Genomic DNA, 22,371 nt, shown 5'->3' with positions numbered 1-22,371 from the left:
AATCATATAAAAATGATGGTTGTTTCTCCATTTTGCCAAACATGTAGATAACAAGAAAAAAAGTGCAGTTAATCATGCAGTTATTATTAAGCAGTTGGCTCTTTGGCAGCATGCAGACAAACCACATGGCTGATAGTCTAAAATTTCACTTTTCATATATCTCTCCATAGCATATAAGTGTGGCAATGGTTCCCACCATTTCTGTTAAATTTTGTGGCCAAGTTTTAACATACAATGATACAATATTTAAAATAGCTTACCTATAATCATAAAATATACTCCTTTATAATAAAGCATTTATACGGTTTCAGAGATTGATTTTTTTTTAGAGATTGATTACTATCCTGCCCCATAGAGAATTTTACCTTAATTTAACATACATTAAAATATATATCCACCTATATTCCAAAATTTTTTCTTAATTTTTAATTTAATATGCCTAATAATAAAATAATATAAAGTCATTGTCAATGTATTTTTTTGAGAACATTGAGTAATAAAAGAAGATACTATAAGCATTCCACAACAATGGGCTCAAATGCAGCAAAGATCGTGGGGATGGTGCAGGATCAGGCAACGTTACCTTCTGTTATGCATAAGGTCTCTATGAGTCAGTGGCAACCCAAAGGCACCTAAGAAAAATGAACCGTCCTCAAAACTTTATAGAAATAATGTCAATTAATTTTCTAGAAAATATACGCACAAATAGGTGTTTCTTCGTATGTGTGACACACACATAAGTTTTAATTTTGAACAGAATTAGGATCAAATAATATTGTTTGAGGATGTACTTTTTCCCTTGAAATGTTGGGACTATATTTCAGTAGTAATTTTTGGTTTTGTTTTTGTTTTCAGCCTTTAAAGGGAAAAATACTGTGGATGTTTGATTTTTTTTAATCAATTTTTTCCAGGTATAATTTAAATGTAATAATATTTACCAAGTAAAGAGTTCTAAACAAGTAAAGGGTGCAATTCAATGGGTCCTGGTAAATGCATATAGTTTTGTAACGAACACATTCATCTCAATATAGAGCATTTCCATCAATCTGAAAATTCCCTTTTAGCATTGGGATAGTCACTGTCCAGCTCTGCACCTTGGAAACCACAGATTTACATTATCAATGAAAACCGTGGTGGCGTAGCGGTTAAGTGCTACAGCTGTGAACCAAAAGGTCAACTGATCGAATCCACCAGGAGATCCCTGGAAACTCCATGGAGCAGTTCTACTCTGTCCTGTAGGGTCCCAATGAGTCGGAATTGACTCGAAGGTAATTGGTTTTCATGGGTTACATTATCACTATAGTTTGCTTTTCCAGAAATTTATATAAATGGAATCATACAATTTATAATATTTGTGTTTGACTGATCTAACTTGCCATGATGATTCCAGCCTCTCCCCCCTCCCCATTTTTAAATAGACTTTATTTTTGAATGTTTTTTGTTTTGCAAAAAACTGCAGAGGGTACTAAGTTCCCACATAACCCCTCTCCCCCTACACGCTATTTCCCCTATTATTAACATCTTGCATTCCTACATCTTGGAAATGCTACAATTAACAATTTTTATGTATTATTGTTAGCTAATCTATTATTGTCATCGTGCAATTGCTACAAGTGATCAACAGTATCAATACATTATTATTAAAGTTCATAGTTAAACTAAGGGTTTTCTCCTTGTGTCATACAGTCCTTTGGATGTTGAGAAATACACAATGTCGTGTGTCCACCATTACATTACCATACACAATAGTTTCACTGCCATCCTTTTATTTTTTGCAACATTTTGAAAAAGATTAATAATTCTCTAAATGTTTGATCAAATTAACCAGTGAAACCATCTGGATCTGATGACTTCTGTTTTGGAAAGTTAATATTGATTCAATTTCTTCAATAACTATGGGCCTATTTAGATTATCTATTTCTCCTTGTATGAATTTTAGTAGATTGTGTTTTACGAAGGAAGTGGTCCATTTAATCTAAGTTATTAAACCTGAGGGTATGTACTTGTCCATCCTGTATTTTTATTATCCTTTTAATGCCTATGGGATCAGAAACAAAAGTCCATATTTTATTTCTAATATGAGTAATTTTTGCCTTCTGTATTTAATATATTGACACCCCAGCTTCCCTATTTTTGATCTTTAATTTTGTTTTGTTTTTGAGAATTCCCTGTCTGGGTTGGTGTGTGGTTGATCTGTCCTGTGTCCTAATCTTGAATCGTTGTCTGATGTTGTTGGATCCCTAATCTGAACCAACCCTTTAATATTTTTTGTAATTTTGGTCTGGTTTTTACCTATTCTCTTAATTTCTGTTTATGTGGAAATGTCCTAATTTCACCATCGTATTTGAGGGACAATTTTGCCAGATATATAATCCTTGGCTGGAAGTTTTTTTTTTCCTCTAAGGTTTTAGGTAAGTCATCCCATTGCCTTCTTGCCTGTGTGGTTTCTACTGAGTAACAAGAGCTTAGTCTTACTGGTTCTCCTTTGTAGGTGACTTTTTGTTTTTCCCTAGTTACTCTCAGGATTCTTTCTTTGCCTTTGGTTTTGGCAAGTTGTATTATGACATGTCTTGGTGACTTATTTTGGGGTCTATCCTGTTTGGGGTTCATTGAGTTTCTTGGATGGATATCTTCACATATTTCATGATATTAGGGAAGTTTTCTGCCAGCAAATCTTCAACAATTCTCCCCATGTGTTCCATTATATCCCCCATCCTGCCATTCTCAAACTCTGATCACATGTGTTTCCTCTTGATAGTATCTGACATAATTCTTAGGCTTTCTTCATTCTTTTTTTCTGATTTTTCCTCAAAAAAAAAATTGATGTCAGGGAATCTCACTAATTCTCTCTTCCATTGTTTCAATTCTTTTCCTATGTCCTTCTACTGAATTTTTAATTCTGAAATTTTATTGTCAGTTCTTTGAATTTCTACTTGCTGTTTTCCTATGAGTTCTAGAGTCCTATTTATTCTGTCATTTTGTTTTTGTATTGTTTTCCTGAATTATTCTATTGCATTGCCTGTTTTTTCCTTGGTTTTGTCTGTGTTTTCTCTGATCTCTTTCTTGATCTCTTAGATAGCTCTGTGTATTAGTCTTCTGAATCCTTTATTAGGTAGTACTATTGCCTTATCTTCCTCTGGAAGGTTCTCCGGTTTTTCATTTTGGTTGTGTTCTGGAGTCATCTTGTTCTGCTTCTTTATGTGATTTGATACTGTTTGTTGTGACAGCACTGGGTTTCTGGGGTTGTCTCTGAGGTATCAAGAAGTTATACATTTATTTATTGTATATTTGTTTACTGCATTCTGAATTTTTTTTTTCTCTATTTTTATTTTGTTTTGCTATATCCGAGTAGGCTGGGCATGTGTCCTACTCTGGATGCTAATCTGGCCATGTTGAAGTTCTCACCTCCTGACTACGGGTAGGCTAAGCAGTGATTAATTGTGTGAGCATAGGCCCTGCTCACTGTTCTTGGGGGGCTGCTGAGGATATAGGTGTTGGGTTTTTTTTTTTTTTTTTTTTTTTTGTAAGGTGAAATATCTGTCCTGCTGGTCACTGGGCCATGGATTCAGGGGGTACTCATCAGTCTTTGGGTTTGGTGTTGTGTGTGTGCTCTGCCATTTGTTAGAAGGTTGGAGCAAAGGTACCCGGGAATCTCACTGACAGTCCTGGGTAAGCAAGGCTGTGTGGGGTGTTCAGAGTAGGCAAAAGCCTCTGGTTGCAGTAGGGAGTGATGCAGGGCATGAGTCAGGGAGTGCTGTAGGCTGCCTACAAGTACATGTGTCCAGTTGGAGGGCTTGACCCTGAGCACTAGAATACGTCTTGGAGGATGTTGTGCCGCTGGTCCTTGGGCACCCCGTGCCATTGGCTAGAGGGATTGCTGCTGCCACCAGGGGCTAGATTGAGTGGGCAATACCACCAGCCTTCAGGTACCTGGTGTGGGTGGTTGAGCTCCCATTATGGAATGGGGTGGTGGCAAATGCCCCAGATCTGAAGCTGCTGTTAACTACTGCAGGTGAAGTGGGCTTCAGATGGGAATGCTGCCCCTTGTCCCATTATACCCATGCTGTACCTCCTCACCCTTCAAGGTGCTGATGCAGGTGATAAGAAGGGGTGAAGGGTGCTACAAGTCCATGGATCGCCTGTACTAGTGGCTCAGTGAATGGGTGGGTTCCCCAGACTGGGCCAAGATCTACCAGTTTAGGAGGAAGGACGGCGATGAATGCCACAGGTCTGCAGCTCCCACTTAGCTGTTGCAGGTGAAGTGGACTTCAGCTGGGAACGCTACCTACTTTGTCTCAATATGGCTGTGCTGTACCAATCTGGTCAGCATGGTGCTGGTGTGGGTGACTGGAGGGTTTGGAGGGCACTGCAAATCCATGGACCCCCTGTGCTGATGGTTGGGAAAAGGGACAGGCTCCTCAGACTGGGCTGAGCACTACTGGCTTAGCACTACTGGCTTCGTGGGTGGGGCGGTATAGAATGAAGCTGGACTGGTGTTGGGGTGGGGAGGGAGATGGATGAGGGGGAGGACGTGCTCCTCAGCCCATGGAACACTGGCAGAGTGGAGGGCTGGGGTACACAGTGTGGGTTGGGTGCATGCACTTAACTTTAGCAGGGCCAGAATCACTCCTGGCTGACTCTGGAAGTGTGGGCAGAGTTGCTCGTGCTTAGGTCCCCAGGTGGGTTGAGTTTTGGCTGGGAATGCTGCTGCTTATCTCAATTTGTCTGCTCTGTGCAAGTTTGGCTAGTAGGATGCTGGCAATCTGTAATTCTTCATCTCTACTTTTTTTTTTTTTTCTCTTTGCACTTGTCTCAGTCCAATTCTTCAGCCTTTTCTTTGATGCTTAGGATTCCTAGATTGTTGTATATATCTGGTTCACTTTTTTTTGGTTCTTTGTTGTAAGAGGGATGACAAGAAGCATCTGACTACTCTGCTATCCTACCCCACCTCTTTTAATTTTCATTTAGTTCAAAATATTTTAAAACCTTCTTGAGACTTCTTTGACCCATTAGTTTTTTAGATGTGTGTTGCCTAATCTTCGAGTATTTCGTGGAATTTTGTATTCTGTTATTGATTTCTAGTTTAATCTTAATGTAGGAAGAATATTTCATGTGAGCTTGAAAAGAGCATATATTCTGCTGTTGTTGAATTAAGTAGTCTGTGCATCTCTACAGGTCTATTAGATTCAATTGATTGATGGTATTCAATTCTACTATATACTTACCGCCTGTTATATCTATCAATTATTAACAGAGGCGTGTTAAAGTTGCCAGCTGTAAGGATGAATATGTCCATTTTTCCTTGTAGGCCTATCAATTTTTGCTTCACCTATTTTTACATCCCGCTGTTAGTCACGTGAACATTCAAGACTGTAATGTCTTCTGGAGAATTTACTACTTTAACAGTATATAATGTCTCTCCTTATTCCCGATAATTTTACTTTCTTTTGTACCTGCTTTTTTGAAATTGATATAGCTACTCTGGCTTTCTTTTGATTAGTGTTGGCATGGTACATTTTTCTTCATCCCTTTACTTTTAAAGTATCTGTCTTTTTATTTCAAGTAGGTAAACAGTATATAGTTGGGTCTTTTTTTTATCCACTTAGTTTCTTTTTATTGGTTTATTTAGACTATTCACGTTTAAAGTGATTATTAATATAGTTGAGTTAATATTTACCTTATAATTGTTTCCTATATGTTGCCCTTTTTTTTTTTGTCTTTCACTCCTTTTTTTGTCTTTTCCCCTTTCTTGCTTTTCTCTCTCCCTCCCACCTAGCCCCATACACTGCCCCTGCCCACTCTGTAAGAGACACCAGTTTGCCACCACCCCTTGTCCACCTCCCCCCTATCAGCTGTCTTCCTCAGCATCATTTTTTTCTCTGTTTCCCTTTTCTTTCTTCCTCCCACCTAGGCCCATACGCCATCTCCACAATGATCTACCAGGCCACGCCTTGCTGCCTTGCCTGGGGAGCTACCAGCCCATGGTCATCTGGGTCTGCCATGCTCCCAACCAATGGCTCCAGCCACTATGATTTTTTAATTTTTTTCTGCTTTTGTTCTTCTCTTCTTTCTTTTATTTCTCAGTCCCATCTAGCACCACACATCACATCCTCTCCCTTCAAACCAGCACTTGGGTCCACCCTGCCCCCACTCACCAGTTCCCACTGTGCCGACAGTTTTTATTTTAAATGTTTACATTTGTTATTATTTTATTTTGTACTTTAGATGACAGTTTACACAGAAAATTACCTTCTCACTAAGTATTTAATATACATATTGTTTTGTGACAATGGTTGCCAACCCCATGACGTGTCCAGACTCTCCCTTTCTCAACTTTGGGCTCCCCATTACCAACTTTCCTGTCCCCTCCTGCCCTCTTATCCTTGCCCTTGGGCTGGTGTGCTCATTTAGTCTCATTTTATGGGCATGTCTATTCTTTGGCTGAAGGGTGAATCTCAGGAGTGACTTCAGTATTTAGTTAAAAGAATGTCTGGGAGCCATACTCATGGGGTTCCTCCATCTTTGTCACACCAGTAAGTCTGGTCTTTCTTTGTGTGTGTGTGAGTTAGAATTTTATTCTACATTTTTCTCCAGCTCTGTCTGGGACTCTCCATTGTAAGTCACATCAGAGCAGTCATTGGTGGTAGCGGGGCATCACTTAGTTGTGATAATTTATTATTATTTTATTTTCTCTTGCTTCCTTTTCCTTCTGCCTCAGACCTAGACCTGTACCCCACCCCTACCTTACCAGGAGAGCCGCTGGCCTACTGCTGCCCTAGGTCTGCCCTTCCCCAACTATGCCACCATTCATTTTATTTTATTGTTTTGTTTTCTTTTACTTTCTTTTTTCTTCTTTTTCCCACTTAGCCTTTTGTGCCACCTTGCCCCATTTACCACTAGCCCTCAGATAACCCCAGCCTCTACCCACGTACTACTTAAAAGAAAAATCTTTCTCTTTTCTTTCCTTTCTCCCATCCCCCATAACCCCACATGCAACCCCCCACTTCCCACCAGCCTCAGGCATTCTGCTGCAGGTAGAGCACCCCCGGTGCTCAGGCCATCCACCATAGTGGCCTCATACTTCCCCCTCTCTCACTGCCTGCACAGTTGCTGAGTGTTGGAAAGCAAGCATGTATTGCTCCCCATCTGACAACCCCCCTATCTGATGAAGAGCTGGGAAAACTCCCATACTGCTGGACAAACATCAGATGACAGACAGCATCTGCCCAGTCCACCGTCAGCCACCTCACCAAATCAGTGTACTGTGAAGCAGACTCACTCAGACTATTGCTGCCCTCCCCACTCAGACAATGTGATGGAAACTATTGTGCCCACAGACAACCAAGCAGCAAAGCATACCTGGCCTGCCCACCCTGATATATCAAAAAAAAATTTTAACAGGATGAAACAAATGAACACATAATCAATAAACAAAGAAAATAATACCTTAATGTCTCTAAGACAGCAGACAATGTCAGACTATAAAAAAGGGCAAGTTGGCTCCATCAAATGACCAACACAGAGAATCTTATGACCTTCCAGTAGAGGTAAAGCAGTGAAATTACCTGATACGGAATTTAAAACACTAATATTCAGGACTCTCTGAGAGATAAGGACAGAGATCAAGGAAAACACAGACAAAATCAACAAAAACATAGCCAAAATCAAGGAAATCACAGATAAAGCAATAGAAGAATTCAGGAAAATAATACAAGAACAAAATGTCAAAATAAATAAACAATTAGAAATCATACAAAAAACAGCAATTAGAAGTTCAAAGATAAACAAGATTTCAAAAATAGACAACTCAATAAAAAGTTTTAGGAGTAAATTAGAAATAATAAAACACAGAATAAGTGCAATTGGAGACCAATTCATGGAGGCCATGTTCTTTGAGGAAAAATCAGAGAAAAGAATGAAGAAAACTTAAGAATTATGTAAGACGAAATCAAGAGCAATATTTGTGTGTGATTAGAGCTCCAGACCAGGAGTACCAAACCAAAAAACCAAACTTGTTGCTGTCAAGTCAATTCTGACTCATAGTGACCCTGTAGGACAGAATAGAGCTGCCCCATAGGGTTTCCAAGGAGTGCCTGGTAAATTTGATCTGCTGACCTTTTGGTTAGCAGCCGTAGCTCTTAACCACTATGCCATCAGGGTTTTCAGAGCAGTAGAAAATGGAAATCACAGATAAGATTGTCGATGATTTGCTCACAGAAAACTTCCCAAATATAAAAGAGAAAAATCTGACCATTCAAGAAGCTCAACAAAGCTCATATAGTAAGTGCCCTAAAAGAAAGTCAGCAAGATACATCATAATCACACTTGCCAAAACCAGGCAAAGAAATAATCCTAAGAGCAGCTAGAGGAATATGAAAAGTCACTTACAAAAGGGAAACAATAAGACTAAGCTCTGATTGCTTCTATGCAAGCAAGAAGGCACTGGGATGATGTATACAAAACCTTGAAAGGAAAAACTGCTAACCAAGACTAATATATTGTGGAAAACTCTCTCTGAAATATGATGACAAAATTAGGACATTTCCAAATAAACAGAAATTAAGGGAATTTGCAAAAACCAAACCAAACTTACTAGAAATATTAAAGGGAGTTCTCTCTGTTTGTTGGAGCACCAACAACATCAGACAACAACCAGAGTCTAAGACACAGGACAGCATCAGTCAGATGCCAAAATAGATAAGAACTCTCAATAATTAAAAAAAAAAAGCTAAAAGACTTAAAGGAAACCCTGGCAGCGTAGTGGTTAAGTGCTACAGCTGCTAAACAACAGGCTGGCAGTTCAAATCCACCAGGCACTCCTTGGAAACTCTGGGGCAGTCCTACTCTGTCCTATAGGGTCGCTATGAGTTGGAATCGACTCGATGGCAGTGGGTTTAAAAGGCTTAAAACAGGTAAACAGATAAGCCAACATATAAATGATGACAACATCAAAACACAAAAAAGGGGGATAAGCAGCGTAGGCATAGAACTTTCAAATGGAAAGGAAATCAAAGAGATATCAAATAATAAGACTGGCTCAAACTTAGGAAGATAAGTATAAATTTCAAGGTAACCGCAAAGAAAGCTAGCAAACCCAATAATCAGTAGAAAAACACAAAGATTCGGTAATCATGAAATATATAGTAACAAAAGAAAATTCACAAATAAAAGTAACTGAGCACAGGAGAGTAAAAGGAACAAAGAAAAGGTTGACACCACAAAAAAAAAAAAGCACAACTATATGACAGCAGCAAAATCATACATATCAATAATCATACTGAATGTAAGCGACTTACATGCACCCATAAAGACACAGAGAGTGAGAGAATGGATTAAAAAAAAAAAAAAAGACTCATCAATATGCTGTCTACAAAAGCTGTATCTAGACAAAAAGGCATTAATTTATTAAAAATCGAAGATTGGAAAAAAATATATATCAACCAAATGGGAACCATAAAAGGACAGGAGCGGCAGCATTAATCTCAGATAAAATAAACTTTAAGGCAAAATCAACAATAAAAGACAGAGAAGGACATTATATAGTGATTAAAGGAAAAATCTACCAAGAAGACATAACTTTAATAAATGTCTACACATCCAATGACAGGGCCCCCAAAATATATAAGCTTTAAGAGTGCTTAAAAAGAGAAATAGTCCACAACAATAGTAGGACTTCAACACACCACCCTCTGAAAAGTACAGAACATCTAGAGAGAAACTCGACAGAGCTGGAGAAAATCTAAAGGTCTCATAGACATATAAAGAACACCCCACCCAACAGCAGCGAAGAATACAGTATAAAGCATACTTTGGTATACTTTATATTTTGATAAAGTATAAAGAAAATGTTCTACCTCCAACTTTGGTGAGTACCATCTGGGATCTTAAAAGCTTGCTAGTGGCTGTCTAAGATACATCTATTTGTGCCGTCCAGTCTGGAGTAAAGGAGAATGAAGAACATCAAAGACACAAGGGAAGTATTGGTCCAAATGAGTAATGGACTACAAGTACCACAGCCTCCACCAGCCTGAACCCAGAAGATCGAGTTGGTGCCTGACTACCACCACCAACAGCTCTGATAGGGATCAAAATAGTGTGTCCTGGACAGAATGGGAGAAAAATGTAGAATGAAATTCAAATTCTCAGAAAAAGAACCCCCAAGACTATGGCCCCTGGGCACACTTTTAACTCAGAACTGAAGCCACTCCCAAAGTTCACCCTTCAGCCAAAGACTAAATAGTTCTATAAAACAAATAACGACACACATGAGGAATGTGTTTCTCAGTTCAATCATGTGTATGAGACCAAAAGAGCAACACCTGCCCAAAAGCAATGACAAGAAGAGAGAAAGGAATAGGAAAAACGGATGGATGGAAATGGGGAATTGGGGTATGTAAAGGGGGAGTGTGGACACATCGTGGAAATTGCAACCAATGTCGCAAAAAAATTTTGTACAAATTATTGAATGAGAAACTAAACTCCGTAAAGTTTCACCTAAACACAATAAAAAAAGATATAAAAGAGCAGATCAGGCACAGAATAACACAAAGACAAAAGAGGAGATAGTTGCCACATGCAGGTTGCCAAAGAACCAAGAAGCTTAAAGAGACAAATATCTTCCTTCCCAGCTGATAGGGGGCCTTTCCTTAGAGCTGGCACCCTGAATGTGGACTTCTAGCCTCCTAATCTTCGAGAGCACAAATTTCTGTTTATTAAGATCATCCTCTTGTGATTCTGTATTATGATACAGCAGTACTAAGAAGCTAAGTGAGAATTTGGTACTGAGAGTGATGTGCTGTTCTAACAAATACATAAAATGTGGAAGTAGTTTTGGAATTGGGTAATGGGTAGAATCTGGAGGAATTTTGACATGCTTTATAGTAAGGTCTTAGATTGCTTTGAAGAGATGGTTGGTAGAATTATGGGCTTTAAGGGTGATCCAGATGAAGGCTCAGAATGAACCAATAACTGGTTTTATTGCCATGAACAGAATGTTGCTGGAAATGTGGATCCTAAATATGCTTCTGGTGAGGCTCCAAAAGGAAATGATGAAGGTGTGATTGAACACTGGAGGAAAGGTAATTCATTTTATGCAGTAGCAAATGATTTTTCTGAATTATATTTGAATGGGGGAAGGTAGATCTTATAAGTGATAAACTTGGGTATTTGTCTAAGAAAATTTCTAAGTGAGATCTTAAAGGCTCAGCATGGCTTCTCTTTTCCACTTACAGTAGAAAGATATGCACTTAAAAATAAGCTGTGCAAAATGAAATCAGAACGTAAAAGCTTGGAAAATTCTGTTGTACAGAAAAAAAAAAAACCTGGGGGGGAAAAATAAGCCAAGGGTGTGGCTACTTAATCTTTTTTTCAAGAGATTAAGCCTATGATTGATGGATCTATTCAACCACCGCAGAAGAAAGGAAAAGACAGTACCAAATGAAGGAAAGCTGCCTGTCTCCTGGAATTGTACAGGCAGGAAACAGACCAATGAAGCAACTTGGTTGCAAACATCTATTTTCTTCCAAGAAAATGAAGATGTCCTCTTGGGAACAGTTCAGAGATCAGCAGAACTGTTGGAGAGACCATGGCAGGCACGACTGCCTTCATTTTATAGTGGAACCTCTATCTACCTTGAAAAGTGTAGAAAAACTGCCTTCTAGTTTTCGAAGAGTCAAATTTCCACCACCTCACTTCTGAAGCATAAGGCTGCCTTTCACATGTGGCTTGAAGATGGGGTCACCATCAGGGACAGATTACTCAAAAAGCAAGATGAGTACATGCTTAAGGCATCAATAAAACATGGGCACCAGCTGTCCACAGTAAGAACCCATAGTTGCCAAGCAGACAGGACACAGGGAAAAGCGAGTGCCACAGTGGAAGGGAACTGGCAGGGAACTAAATGAAACTGATACCATTTTAGAGATTTTGCGTACGATAGCAACCACTTATCAACCATATAAGAACATTCTAGCAGCACTACAATCACTTGACTTGCGAAGTATCAGTTCCTTTACAAAGCTAGCCAAACCACATCTTCATATTGAGCACACCCTTGTATTTGTATCATGCTCTTTGTGATGGCTCTCACACCCTTTGGCATCAGCAATAGGCCAGTGAACGGTGTAAATACAACATTAAAGGACAGAAAGCGACTGCACAAGTTTTTAAGTATTATTTCAAGTAGAAAAACACTCCTGGAGATCATCAAAGGGCATGCCAACAAACAACATGCAACAAATGACTGCCTTGTAAGTATTTTTGATTATTTCAGAACTGGAGAACAAAATTGCATGTTCCAAATAATTTTTACTCACTAATTTTCAAATATAAATTTTTGTGTTACTGTCCAAATTAGAATGTAAATTTTATTTTATAAATTTTATTTATTTTCAATTATTTAAATTTATTTGCTGCAGTAGAACCAAATTTAAAAAATGACAGAATTTTATATTCATGAAAGGGCAACAACTAAGTGGAGCATAAAAATTAAAGCTCACAGAAGATAAAAAGAAAAGGATTTGTTAATCCTGATAGATTATTCCCAAATTAACTTCCTTTTTAAAGTGTTTAAATCAGAAGAGACTTCTATTAAACGCTCTGGTTTAATGGGTACATATCATTGTGTGTTACTACCACTGGTGCTGAAGTTGTTAATAACAATATGAGTTTAACAGATTTTTTTCCAAATTCTGCATCCATTTCTTGCAGTAAAAAAAAAAAAAAAAATTAATAATGATGTAGAAACTGAAACTATTATGGAATCTGAAATTATCCTGTCTGCAGACACCATAAATAATGGAACTACAGATCCTGTTTTATAGAATAATTTTTCTTCTAATGATGTAAATTATTGGATTGAAGAGGGCCAGGTGAATATCCACATCGCAGTGGGTTATTTGAAAATTTGTGTCAACAGTTTCTGAATAGAGAACAAACAAGGCTTTATAACCAAAATGTATTTGTAGAGTGCAAAGCTAATGGTGAAAATTGTAAAAGGGCATAGCTATTGTATTCTCCATCAGTCAGCTCTGTATTTTTTTTTTTTTTTTTTGGTGCAAACTTTTCAGTCCCAAATCATTTAATTCTCAATTTGCTATGGACGGATTTAGCAATTGATGCAACTCAAATATAATTGATAAACATGAAAACAGCTCAATTCAAGAGATTGTACATTGTCATATTTAAACAGAAGACATGGTTTTGGCTTAACTCATGAATTGGAGACACAAATTAATGAGGAATGTGGGTATTGGAAAGCCGTTTTGCAACCCATTGTTGCTGTTATAACAAATGCTGAATGTGGACAGTCTTTTTAAGGAAGAAATGATGTGCTTGGGTCTCCTTGAAATGGAAATTTTGGGGTTTACTTATACTTGTTCATCTTGATCCATTTTTAGCAGGTCACATCTCAAGATATGGTAACACAAGAAAGGGCAACCCATTGTATGTATAAAACAATGTATGAAAAATTAATAAACTTAATAAGTAACAAAGTTCTATCATCTATTAACATTGAAATAAGTATAACTTGATATTTCAGTTTGTCTGCAGATTCCACTCCTGATCTTTCTTATAGAGGTTAGCTAGATATCGTTTTAAGATATGTATATCCAACCAATGGAAAACCTATGAAACAATTTATCACATTTACTAGCTTAAAAATTCATACTGGCAAAGAAATTGCAAATCAAGTATTTCACTATTTAAGGGAAGTTTGCAAAATTGATTTTTGTAAGTACCGAGGCCAGTACTATGACTTTGCTGCCAATATGCCAGGTGTTATAACAGCATGCAACAGAAAATTTTAGAAGGTAATGGATATGCCGTTTTCATACCATGTGCTGCGTATTCACTTCATCTTGTAGGATGTAGCACAGTAGATTGTCGTCCAGAAGCAGCTGATTTTTTTTTTCTACTGTTCTCTACGTATTTTTGCCATCTCTACTCACCAATGAGCAGTACTTAGAGCATATTCAGGCAAAGATTGAGTATTAAAATGTCTTCCTAATGCATGTTGGAGTGTGCATTCTGTAGCAACAAGTGCAACTGTAGAATCATTAACTCATATTCTAGGTGCCTTAGAAAGTATTGCTGAAGACTAGGCATAAAAAGATATAATGAAAGAGAAGATGAAGACATAGCCAACAAAATGCAAACGCTATAGTACGTATTTATGTTGGTTATATGGCATAATATACTGTAGCGTTTTCATTGGACAAGTCAAGTTCTCCAAGCTTCAGAAGTAAATTTAAAGATATGCACAGATCTCTACCAGTCATTAACAGGGTATTTACATAATTTCATAGAAGATTTTGATAATTTTGAAAGCCCAACAAAACATATAATGTCAAATACTGCTTATCAAGCAGTTCACCCTCTCAAAAGCACTAGAAAGAAACACGTGATGGAAGTGCTCCAGAACTATCATTAAATGCCAGAGATCTATTTGGTGTAACTACATACTACACCATCATTGACACACTTGAATCTTGCATGAAAAGGACAAAAGTGTATGAGGTACCTTCAAATACATTTTCCTTCTTAAGCAATGGGATGTAGCTGATGCAGAATACATGAAGGCATCCAAGAAATTAGTGCCGGCTTATCCTGATGACTTAAATACAATCTTTTACAGAGAAGTGCAACAATTTAATTCTTATATAAGAATTTAGTTTACACATTCAGGAAAGAAATTTTACTCATGTCCACCCGCTGCTGTCCGCTGGATTCTGACTCAGCGACCCTATAGGACAGAGTAGAACTGCCCCGTAGAGTTTCCAAGGAGCGCCTGGCAGATTCCAACTGCCGACCTCTTGGTTAGCAGCTGTAGCACTTAGCCACTACACCACCAGGGTTTCCTTATACATGTAAATAAAGGCATGTATAATTCCACAATAGAAGATAAAATACAATGCATATTTCCCAATGTTGAAATTGCTTTACACATATTCCTAACTTTAATGATCACAAACTACACAGTGGAAGAGACTCAAAACCCCTCAGCGTGCAACAATGATTCAAGAAAGGCCGGATTTATTTTCCTTATTACGTACAGAAGAGGAAACCCTGGTGGCGTAGTGGTTAAGAGCTAGGGCTGCTAACCAAAAGGTCAGCGGTAGAATCCACAAGGCTGTCCTGAGAAAACTTAAGGGACAGTTCTACTCTGTCCTATAGGGTCACTATGAGTCAGAAATGACTCGAAGGCAACGGTTTCTTTTTTTTTTTTTTTATGCACGGAAGTAGATATTGTTTGGTAGCTTAATTATAATGGAATCATAGGAGAATTTGTAAGACCAAAGAATAGAAATAAATGTTTTTAATAATAACATGTTAGAGATGAAAGGTCTATCTAAAATACAGTAATTAGTTGTAATATTTGTTTTCTGATCGATCTGTATTCTTTTATGACGTCTTTCCACTTGTTCATTTGTAAATACAGCATTTATTATGAAATAAGCATAGAATTGTAGTATGAGCCATTTAAAGCAAAATTGGTAAAAGTCAATTTTTTGTTGTGGGAAATCAACAGATTTTACCTTGATTGTTGAAACAACTAAGTTCACTCACTCATTTTCTTTGTTGTAGAATATGTGGAATATTCTTTTTTGCAGAAAATGTCCAGAATGTCATATACAGTAAAAAATCTTAGTATCCTTCATCCACTAAAAATTTTATAATCCAGTTCACACACATGTGGATATGCATGTATATATACAACTCACATATCCTGTTTGAATGCTTGAATAATCGGATGATGGGCTACCACAGTTTATCAAGGACTTCATGTGCTTTAATCTGGCCCTGGTCACACCCAAAGCTGAAGGGGTAGGGCTGTCACGCCTAAACACTGCAAGAGACAAATTTTTACCCCAGAATCCACAGAGAGTGAGCCTTCTCCTAGTGCTGGCACTTTGAATTTGTACTTCTAGTCTCTCAAACTGTGAGAAAATCAAGGTCTCTTTGATAAAGCCACCTACTTGTCTTGTTTCTGTTACTACAGCACTAAAGAACGAAGACATACACCAGAAGTTTTATTTTATTTACATCAAAGTATATTCTAATTTTCCACAAAACCTCATCTTTCTGTTTACCCCATTTAGTTTTACTTCTTCTATTTTCTCTTTCTTGTCTTTTTTTTGATTATTTGAATATACTTTATCAACTCTTTTTAATTAATTTACTGGCTTTTTAAATATGTCTTTTAAACATATCTTTAAAATTGCCTTCTCGATAAAGTGTAGCATGTTTATGTGACTTTTCACCATTCACTAAAAATTAATATTTTACATACTTCACATAAAATATAGATCTCTTAGAATTGTAAAGATCCACTTACCCTTCCCTTTTATAGTTTTGTTAATTGTTGCATCTAAATACATTGACAACCTCATCAGGAAATCTTACAATTTTTTGTTTGTTTTCAACTGTCATATGTTTTTTATTTAACTTAAAAGGTAAAAATTATTCTGTAATTTATTCCAGATGTTTGCCATTTCGATAGCTCTTCCATCTTCATAAACTTCTAGGTTTCCCTCTGTTTTATACCCCTTATACTCCTTCCTCCTGAAGAATGTCTTTTTACCTTTTGTTCAGAGCAGGTCTAATGGTGATGATTTCTGTTAGTTTCCCTTCACCTGAGAGTGTGTTTATTTATTTCCAAAAAATATTTTTACTCTAAGAAATTCTGAGCTGGAAGTTTTTTTTCCACTCAGTAATTTTAAAATATGGTTAAACTGTCTTTTGGCCTTCAAATTTTTTCTTATAAGAAATGTTCAACATCCTACTTTGTTGAGTAGCGTCTGGGATCTTAAAAAACCTGTGAGCGGCCATCTAAGATAATCTGCTGGTCCCACCCCAACTGGAGTGAGGGAGAATGAAGAAAACCAAAGACAAGGGAAAGATTAGTCCAAAGGATTAATGGACCACAACTACCATGGCCTCCATCAGACTGAGTCCGGTACAACTAGATGGTGCCTGGCTACAACCACCAACTGCTCTCATAGTGATCACAATAGAGGGTCCCCAACAGAGCTGGAGAAAAATGTAAAACAAAATTCAAACTCACAAAAAAAGACCAAACTTACTCTTTTGAGAGAGATTGAAGAAACCCCAAGGGGAGGGCCCTTGGAGACTCTTTTAACCCAATACTGAAGTCATTCCTGAGGTTCACCCTTCAGCCAAAGATTAGATAGGCCCAAAAGACAATATTATACGTAGCTCAACCATGTATATGAGACTAAATGACACATCAGCCCAGTGGCAAGGATGAGAAGGCAGGAGGAAACAGGAAAGTTGGAAGAACAGAGATGAGAAACCCAAGGTCTCGAAGGAGAAAGTGTTGACACTTCGCAGGGTTGGCAAGCAATGTCTCAAAATAATATGTGTATTAATTGTTTAATGAGAAAATAATTTGCTCTGTAAACCTTCACCTAGAGTACAATAAAAAATTCACAATGCAAAAAAAAAAAAAGTCTGCTGTTACCTTTTGTATGTAATACATCTTTTTTTGTTTTACTGCTTTCAAGGTGTTTTCTTTTTCTTTCATTTCTGTCAGTTTTACTGTGATTTGTCTGTGCATATATTTCTTTGACTTTATCATGTCTTAGGTTTGATAATCTTCTTGAATCTATGAATTTATGCTCTTCTTAAAATAGAAGAAGTTTTCAGCCATTATTTCTGCAAGCATTTACCGGCAGAAATTTTAGTCTCCACTCCTTCTGGGATTCCAGTATTATGAATGTTAGACCTTTAAATATTGTTCTACCATCTCCTAATTCTTTGGTTATTTAAGAAAACATATATGTGTTTCAGATTAGAAAATTTCTGTTTATAAACTTTCAAAATTAAGGATCCTTTTTGTCATTTCCACTATGTGACTGAATTCATATAATGAATTCTTTATGTCCTCTATTGTATTTTTATATTCAAATATTTCCTGTTGATTCTTTCTTACATGTTCTAATTTTTCTTGTCATTTTATTGTTGAGAATTTTGTATTTTTTTATCATTTGCAAGACTTCTTACTCTTATTTCATGGAGTATGATTATAATGACTGCTATATTGTCTTTGGTAATTCTACCATGTGGAACATCCTGTGATTGTTGTAAATTGATTGCCCCATTTCAAGAATGATGTTGAAATATCACCTGTTCTTTTTTGTCAGGTAATACTGAATTATACCGCTGCTATTTAGAATATTATGTTTTAAGTCTCTGTGTCCTGCTAAAATTCCCTAGAGAGTGATGAGCCTGTTTGGTTGGATTGTTTTCTTTGTTTTAACAGGGAATAAACCTGTTTTGTTACAGAGCTCATCTCTGCATTCATCTGTGAGATGTGGTTACAATGTAAGTTTAATATGAAGATTCTTTGGAGTTCTATTTTTGTCTGCCCCACATCTGTGACAACCTGGAGCCAATCTCATCCTTGGGTGATGGCCTAAACCATAGGTTAATTTGCCTTTGACATGTTTCTTTCTCCTCACCATGATTAACACATTCTCCAGCCCTGGTGGCTCAGTGGTTAAGAGCTATGCCTGCTAACCAAAAGGTTGGCAGTTCAAATCCACCAGTCACTCCTTGGAAACCCTATAAAGTAGCTCTACTCTTTCCTGTAGGATCACTATAAGTCAGAATTGACTCAATGGCAACAGGTTTTTTTGATTTCCAGCTGGTGCTAACACAGAGTTTTGATTTCCCCAAACTGCCATGCATGTCCCTGAATGCATCAGTGAAAAACAGAGTTAAGAAATAGTGGAGACTCACCCAAAATTCTCTAGGTTAAGGAATCTGTTTTTCTATCACTTCTGGTCAAGAGGAAGATTTTCTTCTAGAGTTTTAGTTATCCATGGCCATCACTGCCACAACCACTGTTGCTACCATCATTGCTGCTGTTGCTATAAAGACAATGAATTTTTAATACTGAAACTTACCTGGAATTAGGTCCAGAAAAATAAAAAGACAAAAAGAAAAAAAAATGTGATTCACTCTCCACCTTCTTCATACTACAGGGTATCACTGCCGGTACTCAAGTTCAGAAGATACCCTCCTCCTTTGAAGATGCTTCTATCCATGTCAGCTATGTGATTCTGAGACAAAGGCTATGCTGGAATATAAAAAAAAAAAAAAAAATTTTTTTTTTTTATATTTAAGCCAGGAAAATTAGAATGTGAAAACAAAAATGATAAATAAAACCAGCCAACAAACAAAAAACTAGAACATGAAATTTACCACTCTGTTAGTTGCTCTTTAAATTTTTATTTTCCTCATAAGTAGTCTACCTGCAATTATTTACTGCCCAGAGTCTGCAGATAGCTGCTTTATGCATTTTTTTTTAAGTAATGGGAAATATTGAATGGAGTGTGATTTCTCTGTTTTAGGTGGATCTGATTTCTGCCTTGTAATTTTTAAGAATGACACATTTTTATTATTTCACTACAAATACATAATGGAAACTATAATTATATTTCCTTATGCTAGATTTGCAAGGAGTAAAAGCCACAATTAAAAAGAAAATATTAAAAAAAAAACCATGAGGAACTATTTCTTTTCCATACTTACATTTCTTAAAAAAACTAATTTTCTTTGAGTACTATTCATATGTAGTCAAAAATAATGTCAGCATGCTGGATTCATATTACCTTTATTTGCAAGTATGGTAGTTAAGATGAAAATTGAATATTATTAATATTTCTTTTTTTATATCTATTGATGCTTGGCAGCAAGTGTTTACTTTTGTTTCCTATCCGTTGCTAAACATTGTACTGAGAATAATTAATTTTGGCATCAGGCAACAATTTTCTCTGAGGCTTTCAAACCACGTTTAGTTTTTTAAAATAGTAAAATAAAAATGCAGACTGTTTTAGCTCATGAATAAGCAATCTGTCACAAAATACCTTTCTAAGTAAATTTAAGTATTTCTACTGACTCTCAAGTTATTGCATATTAAATTTAACCAATAGAAAAACTAAACACTCAATGAATCCCGAATTGTGTTAGGTATATGCCCATTTTGATACTTGTTTGGTCACTAATTTGACCTACTTCCAAACACATTTTAGTATTGTCGAACCTATGAAATCTCTTTTAAAATGTTTGTTTATGGATATTGCAAGTAAAAGGATTTTGAGAGTAAATATTTGCTCTAAATCTATGTGCTGTCGAGACCTGGGTCAAATTATTTGGAACTATAATATCTAATTTACATAATGACTTTATTGATCAACAACAACAAAAACAAATGAAAAATGTTTTATTACTTATCAAATCATCAAGCTTGATTAAAGGCTTCCTCAGAAACATGGGATCTTAGTTACCTAGTGCTGCCATTAAAAAAAAACACACACAGTTAGAAATTGGGAGGCTTTAAAAAATTGGAATTCATTGTCTCACGGTTTGGAGGCTAGAAGTCTGAAATCAGTACATTAACTTTAGGGGAAGGTTCTTCTTTGTCTCTTTTAGTTTCTAGTAACTTCTAGTAAATCTTGGAATCCCTGGGCTTATAGGTTCAGCTGCCTCCCTTACCAAATAATGTCTGTCTCTTCCAGTATGTGTCTATGTCTATTTTGTTCTTTTTTATAAGACACTTCTGAGTAATTAGGTTTAGGATCTGCCTTATTCTGGCGTGACCTCATTTACATAACAAAGACAATCCTTGTTTCCAAACAGGGTCATATTCACAAGTACAGAGGTTAAGACTTTAACCTGTGCTTTGGACGGGGAGGGGATACAATTCAGTCTATAACACATGGGGATTAACAAAGTGCACACAAGTGCAGTAATGTGTGGGTTTCCTCAGAAAACAGTGATAATATTGGCTGAATAGTTGACCTATATTGTGTTACACGATTCGCATTTATTCCTTTTGGATTGTTTTTATCACAAGATGAGAGAATGCATAGTCAGATACGTGTTTCCTTGGGCCTACTTTTTATACTTCTATGAGCTTCATTTAGGAAATCCAAAACTCATGGAAATGAACACGTATTTCTTATTTGGGGCCCCTTTTCCAGTCCTCTATAAATTGCCTATGATTGATTAATAAACACCGCATTTCACTTAGCTTGAGCGTCTGTTACTGTACTAACACACGTATATCTTAAGAATTCAGAAATACATATTTTTGAAATAAATGAATAAAAATCAATATCTCCAAGAATTCATAGATTTCAGTGAGACATAATCCATACTGCATTACTCAAGTTACCATTCAAAATGTAAAGACTGGTGACACTTGTTTGACTTTAAGGTGGGAGAGAGCTGTGCACAAATTACTGACTAATGCTCTAATTTTAGATACTGAAGTTTTATCAGAAAAGATATTTTGAGCAAATGGCTCTTCTTGGTAATATTTAAAACATGGTAACTAATTGTTGAAAAATTCCTGGTAACAATTTTAAAACATAAGATATGTGTCTTAATTTCCTAGCGCAACTCTGTCTTAATTCCTAGGGCTGACATAATTAAAAAAAACACAAATGGGTATCTTTAAAGAAAGAAATTAATTTTCTAACAGTTCTGGAGGCTAGAATCCCAAACCATGGTATCAACCATGTCAATGTCTTCTGAGTGCTTGGGAAGAGGAACTATTCCATGACTCTTCCTAGTTTCTGGTGGCTGCCTGCAATCCCTGACATTCTTCTCCTGTGTGTGCCTCTATTTCTGTATCTGTTCTCCTGTTCTATAAAACACCATTACAGAAGGGATTAAGATTTGGGCCCAGCCTGTTTTGATATGACCTTGTTTAATTTCACTGATAAAAAAAGAAAAACACTATTTCCAAACTAGGTCACATTCACAACTGCAGGGTAAGGGATTCAACATATCTTTTGAGGTGGGGCACAATTAAATCCATAACAATATTCTAACTCAAATATTACAAATAAAATTTTTGAGGATTTCAATTTTTTTTTTTGGAATTTTCTTTAGGTGCAGGTTTATCAGCATAAAGAGATAAGATATTATGTTTTTTATTCTTTGAACTTAGAATTTTGTTAGAAATGCTCCCTTTTCATTCTGAGGCTATGAATAGGCTATGAATAGTTCTATGCAGTTTTTTGATGCTATTAATATTGCTACTAAAATTACTTTTGCTACAGGCATTAGCAACAATGGGCTCAAGCATAACAACGATTGTAAGGATGGCGCAGGATGAGGTAGGGTTTTGTTCTGTTGTGTTTAGGGTCGCTATGAGCAGGAACTGATTTGACGGCACCTATTAACAACAATAACAACAACAGGTATTACTATAATACAACTGTTGCCATCTCTGCTATTGCTATGTATCACATGCTTACGTTGTGTTAAGAAACCATACTGAACATTTTCCTGAAAACGACTCATTTAATCCTTGCCAAAAAACTGCACAGTGTACAC

Source organism: Loxodonta africana, chromosome 20 (genome assembly GCF_030014295.1).
Source record: "Loxodonta africana isolate mLoxAfr1 chromosome 20, mLoxAfr1.hap2, whole genome shotgun sequence".
Lineage (NCBI taxonomy): Eukaryota > Metazoa > Chordata > Mammalia > Proboscidea > Elephantidae > Loxodonta > Loxodonta africana.
The sequence above is the reverse complement of the archived record's forward strand: the minus strand, read 5'-3'. Positions refer to the sequence as shown.